Source organism: Lepisosteus platostomus, chromosome 22, assembly GCF_059453375.1.
Source record: "Lepisosteus platostomus isolate fLepPlt1 chromosome 22, fLepPlt1.hap1, whole genome shotgun sequence".
NCBI classification, from domain to species: domain Eukaryota; kingdom Metazoa; phylum Chordata; class Actinopteri; order Semionotiformes; family Lepisosteidae; genus Lepisosteus; species Lepisosteus platostomus.
In genome coordinates this window covers 16,975,414-16,991,096 of record NC_142632.1, presented here as the reverse complement: position 1 = coordinate 16,991,096, position 15,683 = coordinate 16,975,414, and the positions used below count along the sequence as shown (strand labels likewise).

Sequence of the window (15,683 nt, the reverse complement as noted above, 5' to 3'; positions counted from 1 at the left end):
ACTTGCCACTCAAGACCGGGGGGGCGGGGCCCCGCCGTGGCCTCATGCCCGGGGGCATGCCGGGAGTTGTAGTTTTCGCGGCGTTCCATGAAAAACGGGACGGACGCTGCCGCAGCGCTGTCTTCATCCACTGCAATCCGATCAAGTGCATCAGATTTGATCTGCCCCGCTCGTTGTCTCCCAGACCCTACCATAAACACGCGCAGCTTGCATCCGAATTAAAAAAAATGGTTGTTGTGACTGTTGTGTGTGTGTGTGGAAACGCAAAGCGGATTGATAACGCAAATATGCGCACTGTCAGTCGGAAGGCTTAGCTCCGTTCTGAGATGTCTTGTTAAATTGGCGTCTTGGCGGGAGTGCCAGGCTGCCTTGCAGGGCAGTGTCAGAGGTTCACAAACGTGGGCTTGGCCGAGGCCGTGCGCATGTTGTTAAGACGCCACCCATGTTGTTTTCTTTATCATTCGCGATGATTAAAACAGGTGTGGATGATTGCTCAAGCGCAAAGACCTTAGTCCACAAAACAGTGTTTTACATATTGGACACCAATAGATAACAACAACAACAGAAAGGATCTCAGCCAACATATTACTGGTTCACTTGAGCGTCATCGTTTCATAGCTTTATGGAGCCATCAAACTTCCATTCTTTGAAATTCAGAGCTTTTCTGGTCTGGTGCAGCAAAACACTTTACTTACCGATACCGATACCGCCGAGACCATGAAAGAAAGAACTCAGGCCGCCGTGCGCATCCGTAAAAGATCCGATCAGCTCGGAAATCCTTCTGCCCCCTTCTAAATTGGGGCTCGGAAATGGCAGCCTGTTCACCCCTGTCAGTCAGCCGGGTCACGACCTGCCTCGTCAGTTTCCCTCTTGCCAGCCAACAGCTCTGTGCTCCTCCTCGCTAAACTCGTCAGAATTATTGGCTTAGTACAGTTTTTATTTCCGGGGTCTTCAGCGATGGAGGAGTGAAGACAACTGGCAGGCACAACCACCAGGAGGGCAGGGGAAGGTAAAATGCTCTAAATTGGCCACTAATGTTTTGGTGCACTAAGTTACAGTGGAAATACAAAGTACCTATTGGCTCCCACGATGAGTAGTACTCTTTCTTGCAATGAAATTGTTTCACTCTGCAAGGCACCTGAGGAGACCGAATTGAGACGGGTCACTGTGCCCTGTTTAACCATGTGCCTGTGCTGCTGGCACAACACCCTCAGCAGATTTACAATGTTTTAGATTTTCTTCTTAAACAGGTTACGCTTAGTATTTCAGAATTCTAATCGCATTCCTCAGATGTAACGGAATTGTTCCTCAATAACAGTAGAGAAAGGTCTGTACTTGAGTTCCAGAGGCTCAGCTGGCCAGAGAGTGTCTCTGTTCCCTATAGTTTTAACTGGACTGAGTGTCCACAGCACCCCCCAGGAATGCATGCTAATCCATTGCAGACTTAACCCCAGTGACACTGGTACGGCCACAATGGAGCAACGTGAGCACAGTACCGGGCTCGAGGTTCCTAGAGCACCATCTGCAGCAGAGACTCGCATGAGCCCAGAGCCCCACGCACTCCTCTAGGACCTTCAGGACTGGACTGGTCTGGACTGCTACTGCCCCGGGGAACTATGTCATCTGCAAACAGATTGTGTGGACACTCGAGAATGGCAAGTTAACTCCCCCCACGTTATCTGTTCTGTGCAAACGCAATGCAGGTTACCAACATAAATGGTTAATCCATCTGGAAAACACTCAACAAATGTCTGGAAACAACAACAGCAATGCAGCTCTGATAGAAAAGGATTCATTCCTGAGAATTACTTGGGTTAGCAAAGGGAAAAACAAAGAAGTCTGATATGCACCATCTGAGTTTGGATGAGCAAACGTCCATGATGCTCTGTTTCCTAAACAAATCCCGTTTGCTGAAGGTCGACTTTAGTTGGAACTGTACTGGTGCCAAGCGAATCGCTTTGAAAACCGGCCATCAGGTGCTCTCATCATCTCTCTGTGGTTACAGAGCTCAGCAGCGAATCAGAGAACAGAAACCATCCTACTGATGGCCCAGATGCTGGCAAAAGCGGCAGTGTCCACCTGGATTCTGGATTTCCTGACAGGCCAGCCTGTGCTGTATTACTAATTCAGGAGCAAAGTCCTTCACACCTGTTCGATCAACGAAGAGCTGACAACGCGATACAGCAGCCAGGCAACACAGAACGGAGGGGGGGGGTGGGGTGGGGTCGAGGTTACAGGGTGGAGATGGACAAATTGTGGCTTTGAAAAACATCTGCCAAGCACAGGGCAGTGGAGGTTGAGCACATTCGTCTAATCCCCTAGTGCCTGACCTTTGACCGCTGTGGCTAAATCTCTGCAAGAATTTCTGGGTGGGAGTTTTAGACCTCAAGTGGAAAACCGAGGGCTGTACTATGAAAGCCATCAGGCACTGCAGTATCCTTCTCTTTCATATCCTTGGTCGGTGAAAAGGGTACAGCACGAATCTTTACGAAACACGAGGTTATATGAAAGTGTGCCAAGACTCCCAGATGAGATTTTGTGATGCCATCCCTGCTGTGGCTTGTTTCTGTTCAGGTAGTTTAACAGACACACTTGCGCCCTGTAATATCACAGTGACTTGGTTTGGCAATGTTTGAACCGCCAGCTGCTGTTGTGAGTTAGCCATGGCATTACCTTCTACTGAAGCAGGGTCACTGACAACAGGACTTGACACCTCACCTGCAGGCACAGCACAGGGCAGCACTGGCTTTTTAAGAGATCTGGTTTGGTGGGAGAGCTGGACTTTGCACTGGGAGCCTCCTGTGAATAAGACCTTCCCCATTACCAGGTGGTGGCTAAACTTTGCTCAAACCACAGCCATCAAAGCACCATGGGAAACTCAGAATACTCCATTATTTACTTGTTTGTCGGCTGGGGACAGATTCACTTTTCACGTGGCAGGGCTCTTTACTGAACTTGTCCATTTCCAATTCATGGCTACGGTAATCTCACACTGCACTATGAAAACGAATTCGAACACTGTCTTCTTTATTAATACTTTTCTTTTACTTGTATTTCAGGGACTTTCTAAGTACAGTACGTGATGTTCTGGCCAGGATGCGTCACTGTCGCTGTGCATTTCCATATTCTCTTCTCTCAGTCTAGGTGCATTGGCCACGCATCAGTTTTGCAACAGAGCAGAAGGTGGTTTAATTATTTACAAGCAATCGCTGGGGGTTACCAGGGCTCTCACTGTGCAGAGCCATAAAATAACAAGTAGACTTTTGTCTCCTTGTTGATAACATCAGCAGGCAATTGGCAGGAGCACAGGGAGCTTTCTTGGTGGTGGTGGGGTTATCAGAAAAGGAGCTTGCTTCATGGGGTTCTTAAGATCCACAGGAGAGTCAGGGGCACCTCTTCCCTATTGCTTACCTGTGCATTAGTACGGAATGGGATTGGCAGATTCAGAGGGATGAGGAACATCCGTCAAACTGATACCCCAATAGCACTTCATACTGGGGCAACGTGGGGAAGCTGCTGATTGACATGGGCCCCACCAAGGACTGCCAATCACATGGTCACATTGTAATTAATGGAAGGGAGACTCCCAACACCTGTGTTTACCCTCTTCCTCAACCTCCACACACACAGGAATGTTTTAAAGCATAATCCGTATTGCAACGGAGGGAACCAGTTAAATGAACCCATCAGCACCGGGTCACATTCACACTAAGGGGTGCCGGAAGGTCTATAAAGGGTCTCCCAGACAAGATCCTAGCTCTTCCTTGTGTTGCACGAGCAGATGCCACTGACTTCATGTGAGCATATCCATTCCAATATCCAATATCATCCTCACAGTGGCAGATTCTGCCCCTCAGTTTCAGAGATCTGATCACCTTCGCCTTCAAGGTTCTACATGTCCAAGACCTCGGATATTTGGGAGGTGTAATCATCTGTGGAATGTTTTTGACACGGAGCCTCAAATAAGCTCCGGCTTGGAGGACAAGGCTGTATTACATTTCCTTGTTTTATGGTATTTCTTACTTCTGATATATATTAAATGCATCTTGCACAATTTTCTTGAGTTTCCTCTCTGTCCACATGGAATACTTTGTGATCTTTACGTCTCTAACAAAAACAGAAAATCTCGGACCTTGTTGCCCTCAATGGGCACAAGTGTGTTGTGCCACCTGGCCCATTTGCCCTTTGTATAAAGCACCTTCTTTTTCATGTCCTCTGTCTCTTTCAGGAGTTACAATATATAAAAGGCAAAGAAAAAGATATGTTTATGGCTTATACTCTAATTTTTAGAAATTAACACACACATCTTTTTTTTTCTTTAAAGAAGTAGTAAAGAAAAAAAGCAAGACGGAGGTGTTTGTGAGATGGGAGGGAGAGGAGAGGGCCCATTAAAAATCCATTTAATCCATGTCATGTGGCCCGTATTCCAGAAATATATTCCGGGAAGTGTGATTCGTGGAACTCAGGGTCTGCTAAGAGGACACAAGAGATTCCTAGAAGTTTCAGCTTCAGAGCTTTCTGATTTGATGGTCCTATGGCCCTCTGCCTGCGCAGGCCAAGTAGCTTAGCTCGCCCCTCTGATGGAAAAATATTTCAGAATGGAGGCCAGGGTATAAGTTTAAAGCTGTCACGAGAAGTTAATTTATTTGGTCTGTTTCTTTGTTTCTCTCAAAAATAAATCTAGAACTACTCATTATTTCCCCAGTATACGATGGAATGTCTGACAGTGATCTGACACAATTTGACCCTCTAGGTTTGTCTTTAATCTCTTGAACTAGGCTTCCGACGTCACATGGCACAGGCAAGAAAGCAGAAAAGAGAGCACCTGGTCTGTCTGTGGTACTGTCTGTGCTGGCTGGCTGAATGACAACAGATAGAACTGTAAATGAGAAGAGAGAATTTGACACACATCATTTGCTTGGTTGCTGGTAACATATTGCTCATCAAGACTTTAAAGACTATTTAATTTCCACTTTTAACCATTTTCTGATTAATTGGTGAGCCTGTAGTGGCCCTTGAAGTTAACATTCGCAGTGCCTCTCAGGATTTTGAGTCGACACCAATCCCAACTTCATCAGTGCAGTTAGTCCGGCGAGAGAGAGATGAAATATGCAGTGTATTTGGCGAAGCTTGACGGGCAGGGGGAATTGAACTAGGAACCGAACCAGACCTCCTCTCTGCATTGCGAAGAGTGAGCCAGGAAGCTGCTGCAGGGGTGCTGGGAGTGGGGCGGCAGAGTGCGAGACGAGCAGAAGTGTGCAAGATTAGGATCCGCCCTTCCTCCCGAATTTCTGTTATAGCTCTGTTATAATTCCATTTGACCTTCTCAGTTCAAGACAAAACAAATTCCAAGGATCTTTTATCATGTTTTGAGAGTATGAAGTGCGACGCTCTTTCACCTCTTGGTGCAGTCTTGGCACTTCCCAGCAGGGGGCGCTTGGCTGTTCTTGATCAGTGGCCAACGGGAGCAGGTAACGTCAACACCTAGAAGTGTAATCTTGAGTTTATCCTCAGAGAAATGTCAGGTAAACCTGAAATGGTCAAATGCTAATGCCAGACAAACAAAAACAAGTCTGACCCTGCTTTTCAACTACTTAGGAGAGTGTAGTCAGTTACTCAGACAAAATCAAAATCATGTAACCAGATTATAAATCTTTATTCAATTATTCTTTTACTCTCTCCATCCAGATTCAGCCTGTTCATTTTCCCGTTGAAGTTGAATTTCAGTGATTCAACTTCACTAGTAAATTCAAAAGGCCATTTCAATTTCATCTGTACATCTGACTCTTTTTTATGAATCTGATTATTTGAAACTATTATGTAACAAAGACAGCGCTGAAGGCTGTAGCCAATACATGAAGTTTCAAATGACTTAAAAAGAGTGCAAAGCCTATTTTTTCTTTGTTGTCAACAACAGACTCTGTGTTTAAATAAAAATACAAAATAAAAAAAGGTTTTTTAAAAAGCTAGGCTGGGATGACACAAGTAAGGAGATTGATTTGAATCTCTCTCAACTACATGACTTCTGCTAATCGTTTGCTACAGCACTTGGAACAGGCATCTGATTTCGGGTTTTTCCAAATGACAGAGCCGCTCTTGAAACAAGTCTGCTTCAAAAGAGTCCCCCTGCTTTGCTGGTGTGGCATCTTGCGATACCCAGCCTCCCGCCCTCTCGGGATTAGCACTACTGCCGATGCTGTTGCAGAGCAGGCGTCACAGATTAACACCTCCTGGGCTGGTCTGGGGTACGTTACGGGCTCTCCCGTGGCACTCGCCCTCCGAAACACTTCACAACGGACTGGCAGGGCTCTTCAATGGCCTTTTGTTCCCTTCAGTCCAGAACAAAGGGAACTAAAAGCCCAGGAGGCTGTTTCAGGCATGGACACGGAGCCACAACTTGAAACAAAAAAGTCTAGGAAATGCAAAGCTCTTTACATCAAGAGCTGTGGCCTTGCAGCCAGGTGGCTAAGCCCTAAACTCCAGATTCAAACTACCAAGTTGGAAGGACAGGCCTATTAGCCTCCTTCTGTTGGTAACCCTACCTACTGTGGTACAATAAAAATAATAAAAAGTGATATCCCCACCCCCTCCACCCTTTAGATCTTAATGAGTTACAAGGACCCTTGAGGTTCAGGACTTGGGATGCCCCTCCCTGTATGTACCCCATATCCTAATGAAATCTTCCAATTCAGACCGAGCTCTTAAATGCATCATTCCACCCTTGGGGCTAATCAGTTTTCTAGTACGAGCCGTTGGATTAAATTACCAATTCTACCCACAGTTGCAGAATTTCAAGAGAAATTGACTCCCTTGGGATATTTTAAACCGGAAATTGTTTCAGGGCTAGACAACAACAGTGGTCTAATTAAGCAAATGACTGTTTTAGCCAAGTGACTTGAGAGTGGAGCTGAAATGAGAACCTGGAGAGGGTTTAGGGACGGCAGGACTGGGGCTGCAATAACGTGACCCAACAGGATGGCCAGTCAGCTGGATGTAATGACTGGGGACAGGCAGCCAGTCTCACAGTACCTGACTGAAGCACATTGGCTCTGCGCTCAGAACGGGGGCACAGGGGTGGATCTTCATAATCCCGTTCTCATGACCTGCATACGACGACACCGTCCTCCACAGAACAGCCCTCCCTCCTCCTCCTCTTGAACCAGTTGACAGAAAGGCAGCTGTGATCCATTTCTCTCCTCCATTTTAACGCTCAATCATGTCGCATCACTATGCGGTCCACTTGAAACCTCCATCGTCCAAGTATTCCTCAGCTAGCTAGGAATGCGCTAGCTTATACACAAACAGTATACACACAGAAACTAAACCTGCTCTATGAGACCCTATGTTGCTATTGGACAGTATGAAAGGGGAACTAGGTGGGAAGTAACAACTCAACAGCTGCAGCCTGTAGAAATTTGAGGGAGCAATCAGTCCTGGGCTAACCAACCCTATCTGCTGCTGCTGCAAACTCGGCAGCGACAACCCCACGTTTTATCAGTCCTGAATTGGGCATCCGCCTCCACTGAAGGCTGTAGGTCCCCACATCACTGCAGCCCAGCACAGCCCAGGCATGCAGGCTTAAAGCAGCTACCCCCTCAGCTGCGCCAGTGTAATTTCAACAGCTGTGTCGGAGAAACGTGGTGGGTGTGCCCGGGGAGTAGAACTTAAAACGATCACCAAACTCCCAACTGCTTGAGTTCCAACCACTCCGGGACAGAAGCTCTCCAACGGGCCACAAGCTTTTCAATCAGACCGATCAGGCCAGGTAAAGGCAGCCACAGCCCCCAGAGAGCTCAACTCCTGCTGCCGTTACAGGTAGCAGCTGCTGAAGACCAAGAACAGTCATTTGGCAACGACTTCCAACTGTTAGCTCAATTAAGTGAGGAATATCTGAAGTAGAAATTCAGACAGAACCCATTATTAGTTCAGAACAGAAACTCTGCCCCTAATGTGGAGGCAGTCAAAAACAATTCAGAATTCTCATTTACGTTAAAACTGAAAGGATACCCGTTTTTACAGCAGGGCATTTACTAATTCGGTCAAGGAAAATGTGGGACAGTTCTTTAGAATACAAGAGCTCTTTACTTCTTACATCAATACTCCCTTCTGTGCATCTCAATACCAGAGTTACACCACCAAATCTTCCTTCAGGGAAAATGTGAATGCGCCATAACTGTCACTCCCAGCCTACAGATGTTTTCGTAACAATTGTTAATGGAGAAATGGAAGAAACATGGCTTCAAATGTACAGATCATTCTTTCTAGGCAGCACGGATATGATCACTAAAGAGAAAAAAAGGCTCCTGAACCGGACGGGTGGGATACAAGAGAGAAAAAGGCATCCCAGTAAATGGAAGAGCTATGCTGCACATTGGTGGTGGTGGAGGGGAGTCCCCATTACCTGTTGAGCACTTTGAGTGATGTGTCCAGAAAAGTGCTATTTAAGTGTGAGCAACATTATTATTCTTCTAAATTGATGAAAGTGTTCCATCTGCAAATTAAGATGGGGTTAATAATTTCTTAGCCATGGGTCCAAACATTTTTACATGTTTGTACATGAGTACAATAGTTCAATAGATAAAAGCCCAGAGAATTACAATTACCTCCGTTTGGATTGTGCGCCGTCATGGGAATTTGACACTAATCAATACAACACTATTAAGAACAACAACTTTATTAGACATTCCTTTCAATAACTAGACAAATGAAAACAAGGATCTAAAAGAAATCCAGCCATGGTCAGTTACATACACAAAGATCTGAAATGGTGTAACTGTAAAGGAAAGCAAGGTATTCTGCAACAAGCGTGTCACTCTGTACACCGCTGTCCCTTCCCAATGCCGAGAAAACCCTGATGCTCTTGGACTGGAGCAGGATGTTCCTCTGAACACCAAAAGAGATGTTTGCCAGCCATCAAAAATCTGCTAAAAGACAAACAGCGTGTATTAAGCAAAACGCACAATACTTCGGCAGTTTTAAATCCCATTATTAGCAGTTCAGAAACTGAAAACTATTGCAAAGGCACAGAGATCCTGATGTTCTCGTCTAGTTAATTTGATTCTGCCAACATTTTCATACCTTAGGAAGCAAAAGATATGGAAATGATTCTGATTCATAGCTTGACTATAACTTTTTCCCACAATAGAAATGTGAAAAACAAGATGCACAGCACACTGGATCTGGACAAAGTGAAATCGGGGAGATTGTTGCCTTAGATAGAGCTAGAGCAGAGCTCCCAGTGCATGATGGAGCCTGCGTCAGTCTCCCAGGGACAGTGCTGTGGGGTCACTGCGTGAAGGGTCGCTGCACGGAAGGCCTCGCTGACCCCCTTTGAAAATGACCCTCAATGAACACTAACTCCTCACCCGGTCTTGATCTCACTTCAGCCGCAGGGACCGCCTCCACATTTCCCTCGACAACCCTGCAAAACACAAGTCGATTTTCAGAAAATAATAATAAGCCGTATCCTTTGGTTGCAGGGGTATAGATCTAAGGCAGGGCTCTCAAAGTCCATTTTTACAAGAATCCCACTTTATCGGTTTTTGGTTTTTAAACACCTACAATGCATGATAACTTTTCTCACTGTAAGCGTTTCAAATGAGCCAGGAATGGCCAAATGGCTCTTGTAGAGTAACAGGGTGTTGACATTTCTATTTTTAAGTTATCCCTTATCCAACTGAACAACTCAATTGCTTCAGTCAAAACAGAGTTGTTTCACGTGCTGGAAAACGGATAGTTTAAAAGGTTACCCATTAAATCTGCTAAATGGTAGCTTGCTAGCACCAGGAGCGGGCATTCTCAGACCAAGGCAAAGAGTCACACAACTAGTCTCGGTGTAGCCTAACAGGTTTATAGGGAACTGCAACCTCTCAATGTTGAGCAGCTTAAATGCTGTGGCAATTCTAGCCAATTAAATCAACAGCTCAGGGCTGAAGATCCCAGGTCACTAAAGGGCACTGTAATGGCAGTATGAGTGTTCCCAGTGGATCAAACCAATATTGCATCAGAATGACCCAGCTGGCAATTTACTTTCTGGTCATGTCCACAGCAGACCAGGAACCACACATCCCAGCAGCCTTGGTATATGACCAAGCACCATCTCACACATGGCTCAGAGGCTTTAGGTAAACACTCAAGCGAGAGCACACAGATAAGCCAACAGTTCAAGATGGAGGGATACTAACCACAAACAAAAGTGATCAAACTTAAATCTGTTTTCTGTATGTGCAAGACAGTCGACTTACAAGTATCCTTGGTTCAAGCCCAGGTGGCCCAGATAATAGATCATTCCTGGAGGGTCAACACTAAAAAGGCAAAAAAAAAAAAACCATGATCAATTAATCCTTAAGAGCAAGAAAACAAAACGATCTCAAATAACTTCACTGGGTCACCCCTTCAAATGTAAGGAGCATCCAAGAGGAAAGAGAAATCCCTGCCTACAGCATGCCGATCTGCACACAGCTGGGAACTTGCGCCTCTTCAACGGGCTCCTGTTACACGGTGGTGCAGCAATCCTGACAAATATCTGACCCCATGCCAGTGCCCGTCCCATCGAACAGGACTGAGGCCTGTACTGGGACCAGCTCACAAAGGAATGCTGCCGAATTCCTCAGCGATGTGGCACACCACCGGAGCCCTCACATACCCGGGAAGCCCGTCATCGCCCAGCCCACCTGCAGGGCTCGTGTGTGCATGTGTTAAGAGCTTGTCTCTGCAGAAATACCAGGCCTCTCAGGCACGGGGGCAGCATGGAGGCCAACGATGCCAGATGCAGAGTTCCTCTCGCACTGTGTAATTAACAGCCCAGCCAGGGGAACGGCCGACTGCAGACCACACTGTGCTGCCTGAATCATACCTCTCGGTGTGGGTGTAGACATCTGGTTGCTGACGACCTGCTTCAAACCGTTTTAATCATTTACCAGTTTGTGTCTGAATGGTTGCCTGCCTAGAGTGGGACCTCTGGGAATAATACACCATCCAGGGACGTCCTTGAAGTCACACTTCATAGAAGCCATGTGAAACAAAGAGCTTTAGGGTGTCCTACTGCATGAGCCTTTATAACCCAGTTATAAACTTACAGCTTTTAAGACTTGAAGAGTTTACGGCTTCAGTACAGTTGTAGACTAAATCACATGCTCATGTCAAACTCTTCATTTCCTAACTTTTCACCAATGCAGGGTCGCAGGAGCCTACCCCAGTAGGCAATGGGCACAAGGCACAGTACCCAACTGCCTCCCATCTATTGTTTTTAGATTAAACCAAATGTATAGTGCAAAATTCAATCCAACACAAAATTCCCATTGTAATCATCCAAAAGTTACTTTCAGATGTCTACTAAATCAATTACCTTTTTATAGATGAATTACAGGACTACAGAAAATCTGTTTAAGGGGTCCCTGTATAAATTGGGGTTGGGTTAGGGATTACAAGGTCACAACACATATAGGAAAGTTTCTCCCTGTAACAACAATGCAAACATGGGGGGTTGGGGACTATAAAGAGCATAAATTGAGCCCCACGTGACTTATAACGTGGAGTGGCTTTCCCCACAAGAGTAGGGAAGGGGATCATGAGTTGGACTAAGTGGGCATTACCCAAAGCTGCACAAATACATGTACACCATTTTTATTCAAATCTGTCACCGACTCTTATCTCGACTTACTAACCCCAAGAGACATTTTAAACTTATCTCAACCAGACACAAGCTTATATAATCTTACCTTGAGAAGTCTGGGAGTTGTGCCCGACTGATAAGGCCACAGCACTTCCTCTTGTACTCGGCACCCACACTACGCTTCAAAACCATTCCTGCCCTGACGCCAAGATAAAACGGGCTCTAAGCCGATGCTTACATTCACCACCAGCCATGCAAAACTTGAGATGGATGGCGTTTTCTGAACCAAAGCCACCAAATCAAAACTCAAGTGTGGGGGGATTTAATATCTCAATGACACTAGTACCGGGAAATGTATCCAGGAAACTTATAAAGGGGATCCCCTCTAATTATAGAACACCAGTCAAAAATTGCAGTTCCATACCCTCTTAGGGTTCCTGTGCACCCAAACCTTGATACCCACCTGTCATGCTGTGCTGTCCACCCGTTTTTAACCCTGAAGATTCTTCCCAGCTCCTGAAGACACAAAATGGTAAATCAATTTCCACTCGATCAGTTTAAACGCTGGCTTTATCACATTTGTACACAGGTTAAAAATAAAGCTTGAGTTGTTGGCCGGGCCCAGTGAAATGCTTGTCTCTGCAGAAATACCAGGCCACAGGCACAGGAGCGGCACAGAGGCCAACGATGCCAGATGCAGAGTTCCTCTCGCACTGCGTAATGAACAGCCCGGCTAGGGGAAACAGCCGAGTGCAGATACCATACAGTGCAGCATGATCAAATACTTTACCAAAGTGACAAAGTCCTTACAACCCCACCTACAGCTCTGCAAAGCTGTTTTCCAGCCAAAGGTCTGCAATGTCATGTTAGATCATAGCAATAAAAGGTGTATCAATTTCAAATGTCGGGACCCAAGGGTAATGATAAAAACTCTACTCACCTCTCAAATCTAACAGTCCTCAGCACCACCTAGTGGTCACAGTGGGGAGGTGCACCTAGATTAAGAAGAATGAAATGAAGACTCCCAAACTTGATGCTAACAAATCCTTACCTCACACAAGATCCACATTCCTCACTTAACAGGTGTGAAGATAAGAAGTGTTCTGCAGTTTTATCCCACAGGTCTAACCAAACTAGACCCATGGGTAAAGCGATAACCGCAGGTATGATCTTCGAGGCATTTCCAACGACCAGGCCCTATGGCCAAGAGCCTGTCGGGATAGGCCTCGGTGGCTGTTTGCAAATGCTAGAGAGCCAGGAGCCGACATGAATGTGGGAGAGGCGAGTGTGCGATTAGGGGGACTGGGAACATAACATTTCTGGTTAGTAAATGGCGCTATCAACACTATATCACACCTAGGAGGCTCCGGACAGCAGCTCACGAGGTTTAGAAATTCAAAGTGGTAAGGGTCTGGGTGTGGATGAAGACCTTACCTTCGGGAACAGTCCATCAGGCCATGGCTGTACAGTGCTCAAAGTGGAGAATCCTGAAGAGTGGAGGCAGAGAAGCAACAAGTGGTATAAACTTCCTACATGCAGGAAAGCTAACAATCAAGAGGAAGACCATCTATGCATTTTGGGGAAATAAGCTTTTTTGGCACAAAATGCACGTTTTTTCGCTACACTTTACATCATCAGCCACCGCAGCAATAATTGCTTGCAGCAACACCCCAATTCCCCTGCCACATACGTCAAGCACAAGCTGCAGGGAACAGTACCATCCAAACTGCATAAGGCAGCACAAGTGAAAGAAAATCTTGTCATCAGACTGAACTAGCACAAAGGTGGAATACACATCCTATGTTATGATTCACGAGCCACATATGCATCTCCAGAAAATCAACATCACGAGTTTCCCTTGTTGCAGGAAATGCCTGGTCACGCCCTCTAGTCTGATTTGTTCAGAAAGGCTTCAGTGTCACTCACTCTGTTCTCAGAGCAGTTGAACATAATGCCATTCATCATTACACAACATGTGCCTGCCCGCTCCATGAGGGTAAACACACTAATACGCTACTGTAACGGAATCTTTGCGGATAATCTGAAGAAAGTTGCCAAACCTGGAGCTGCAGAGTGCCAAGACTTCCTCTCTTCCGCTCATCTTTGCCCTGGAAGAGAAACAGCATTGGAAGGTCATTCAGTACTGTGGTGGACATGGCTTACAAGAGAACAGGGGGACCCGGAGACATGTGCCCTGATATCCCCTTCTGACAGGCCACACTGTTTTACAGGGGGGGTCAGCTCCGACAGGGGGAACTGCACGACTCCCACACCTCGCACTGCAAGAGGACTGCCCAACAAGGGCAACACGAATGCCCCTTCTGCCACAAGGAACCCTGAATGACTGACTGACTGACCCCTGGCAGCTCTCTGCCCCCTTCTGTGGCAGTCAGAGCTGGTTGCATGACCTCAGCCTGAGAAAAAGCATGATTTTAATCCCCCAGACAGCCAGTAACCCGTGGAACTTAACGTAGAGTTAACAGAAAAATAACACCCCAAGGGGGAAGTCAGATGTCCGTCCTCATCAGTAACACTGGAGCTGGGTGGGAGCAACAGTGGGTTGCAGGAGGAAGGTTTGATCTCTGCACCACAGCTGCCCATGCCCACTGTGTCTAGACACGGACTAGTGTGGTGCCAGGGCCCAGCAAGATGCCAGGTGAAGCGGCGTGTATTACCTGTCACTGAACAGCTCACTCCCACACAAAGCCCCCAGGCAGCCTGCTGCAGGAGACACTCCCAGCAGGCCTCGCAGGAAGGCATTCTGCTCTTCAGCTGGACAGCAGGCAAACTGCAAAGGTGCAAGAGCACATAACAATCACATAAATGAGCTTTAGGGCACAGTACAGACTAGACAGTTATTCTAAAGGCAGCACATGCCTTTTATTTTAAAAAAGGGCATATACCTACAGGTGCAAAAACTTCAGACAACTGGAACACGCTTACACGTGTTCACTTGTCATGCTCTAGGCCTACTGTAGCGATCCTGATGCGCTGCTTTCGAAAAAGGGGGATATGCACCGTGCTTTCGAGAATTTAAAAAACAGTTTCAGAAGCGGTTGAAGGATATGAATCATCCACATTACTTTGACGCTCAGCCCAGGAAATGGATCTAGATGTTCCTGTTGAAACCTAGCCTCACCAGAGATCCAGTCCAGACGACCCTGGGTCCTACAACACCCGTCATGACGGACTTATTTCACATCGTCTGTTGAAAACTGCATTTCAATCCACTCCAACCGACCACACACGAGTAATACCAGTGTAGCAGGCCTCATTGTCATCGCTATAACCTCAGCGTAAAGCGATGGAAGCTAAACCCGCCGTTTGGTCTGGCCATGTCGAAAATTGGGTATTTACCACTGGAGGCAGGTAGTTCCCAAATAGCACTTCGACAAGGCGGTACCGCAACACAGAAAACGGTGGAGTTAAAAAGCAATTAAAATATTCATCCGACGCGTGGTACTGTAGCTGTACATTTCTCCTACACGCCTCGAATCGATACAATCTTCTCCAATTCAGCCCGGAAGGCCCAAACGTAAATGCTGCCCGCACACGTGGCCTCAGCGCCGCTTTAACATAGCAGCCAAGCAAAATAATAACACGAATATTAAGGTAAAGGCCAACAGACTCACACAATGGAGTGCGAAACATTTTCTTTTCTTTGCATTATGCTGCAAAGACCCAACCTTCAATTAACATACCTTATTCGCCTTGAGGACGCATCGCTCAAAGCGCCACATCTCCTCCCCAGCCTGCCCAGAAGGACTAAGAGACGGGGAGCTACGACACACGCGCATTTGAAGGTCGAGAAGAGTCACGACCACTTTACGGCACACGGCCGTCCAATCACCGTTCACCATGCCCTTTAAGGAGAGGGGGAATGCTGGGAGCTGTCAGCGGGATGGTACAACAGCGACCCCGTGCGGAGCAATGGGGGAACGGAGTACTGTACCATCAAATGAGATGAATACTCCCGCACCCTGACGAATGCAAAACTCACATTTCTATTTTGAAATAAAAAACAAAATCCGGACATCTCGGTCGAAGAGTGTTATCAGATCACTACTAA

General features: G+C 46.5%; 1 long non-coding RNA gene and 3 other non-coding genes across 5 annotated transcripts; all 4 read right to left on the bottom strand.

Annotated features, from left to right (window-relative positions):
• Positions 1 to 8,658: 8,658 nt before the first annotated feature.
• Positions 8,659 to 15,432, bottom strand: LOC148643659 (uncharacterized). 2 transcript variants are annotated; one of them, XR_015929022.1, is made up of 9 exons: positions 15,316 to 15,432; positions 14,290 to 14,402; positions 13,675 to 13,722; positions 13,049 to 13,101; positions 12,555 to 12,609; positions 12,078 to 12,130; positions 10,245 to 10,304; positions 9,366 to 9,421; positions 8,659 to 8,924 (listed from the first exon to the last, which is right to left on the bottom strand). It is a non-coding gene; the product is annotated as an uncharacterized LOC148643659 (long non-coding RNA). The 2 variants fall into 2 exon arrangements; XR_015929023.1 differs by having other exon boundaries at positions 8,659 to 8,921.
• LOC148643662 (small nucleolar RNA SNORA8) lies at positions 10,704 to 10,842 on the bottom strand. The gene has a single exon (XR_015929131.1). It is a non-coding gene; the product is annotated as a small nucleolar RNA SNORA8 (small nucleolar RNA).
• Positions 12,246 to 12,385, bottom strand: LOC148643661 (small nucleolar RNA SNORA8). Its single transcript, XR_015929130.1, has one exon. It is a non-coding gene; the product is annotated as a small nucleolar RNA SNORA8 (small nucleolar RNA).
• On the bottom strand, positions 12,711 to 12,845 carry LOC148643660 (small nucleolar RNA SNORA18). Its single transcript, XR_015929128.1, has one exon. It is a non-coding gene; the product is annotated as a small nucleolar RNA SNORA18 (small nucleolar RNA).
• Positions 15,433 to 15,683: the final 251 nt, after the last annotated feature.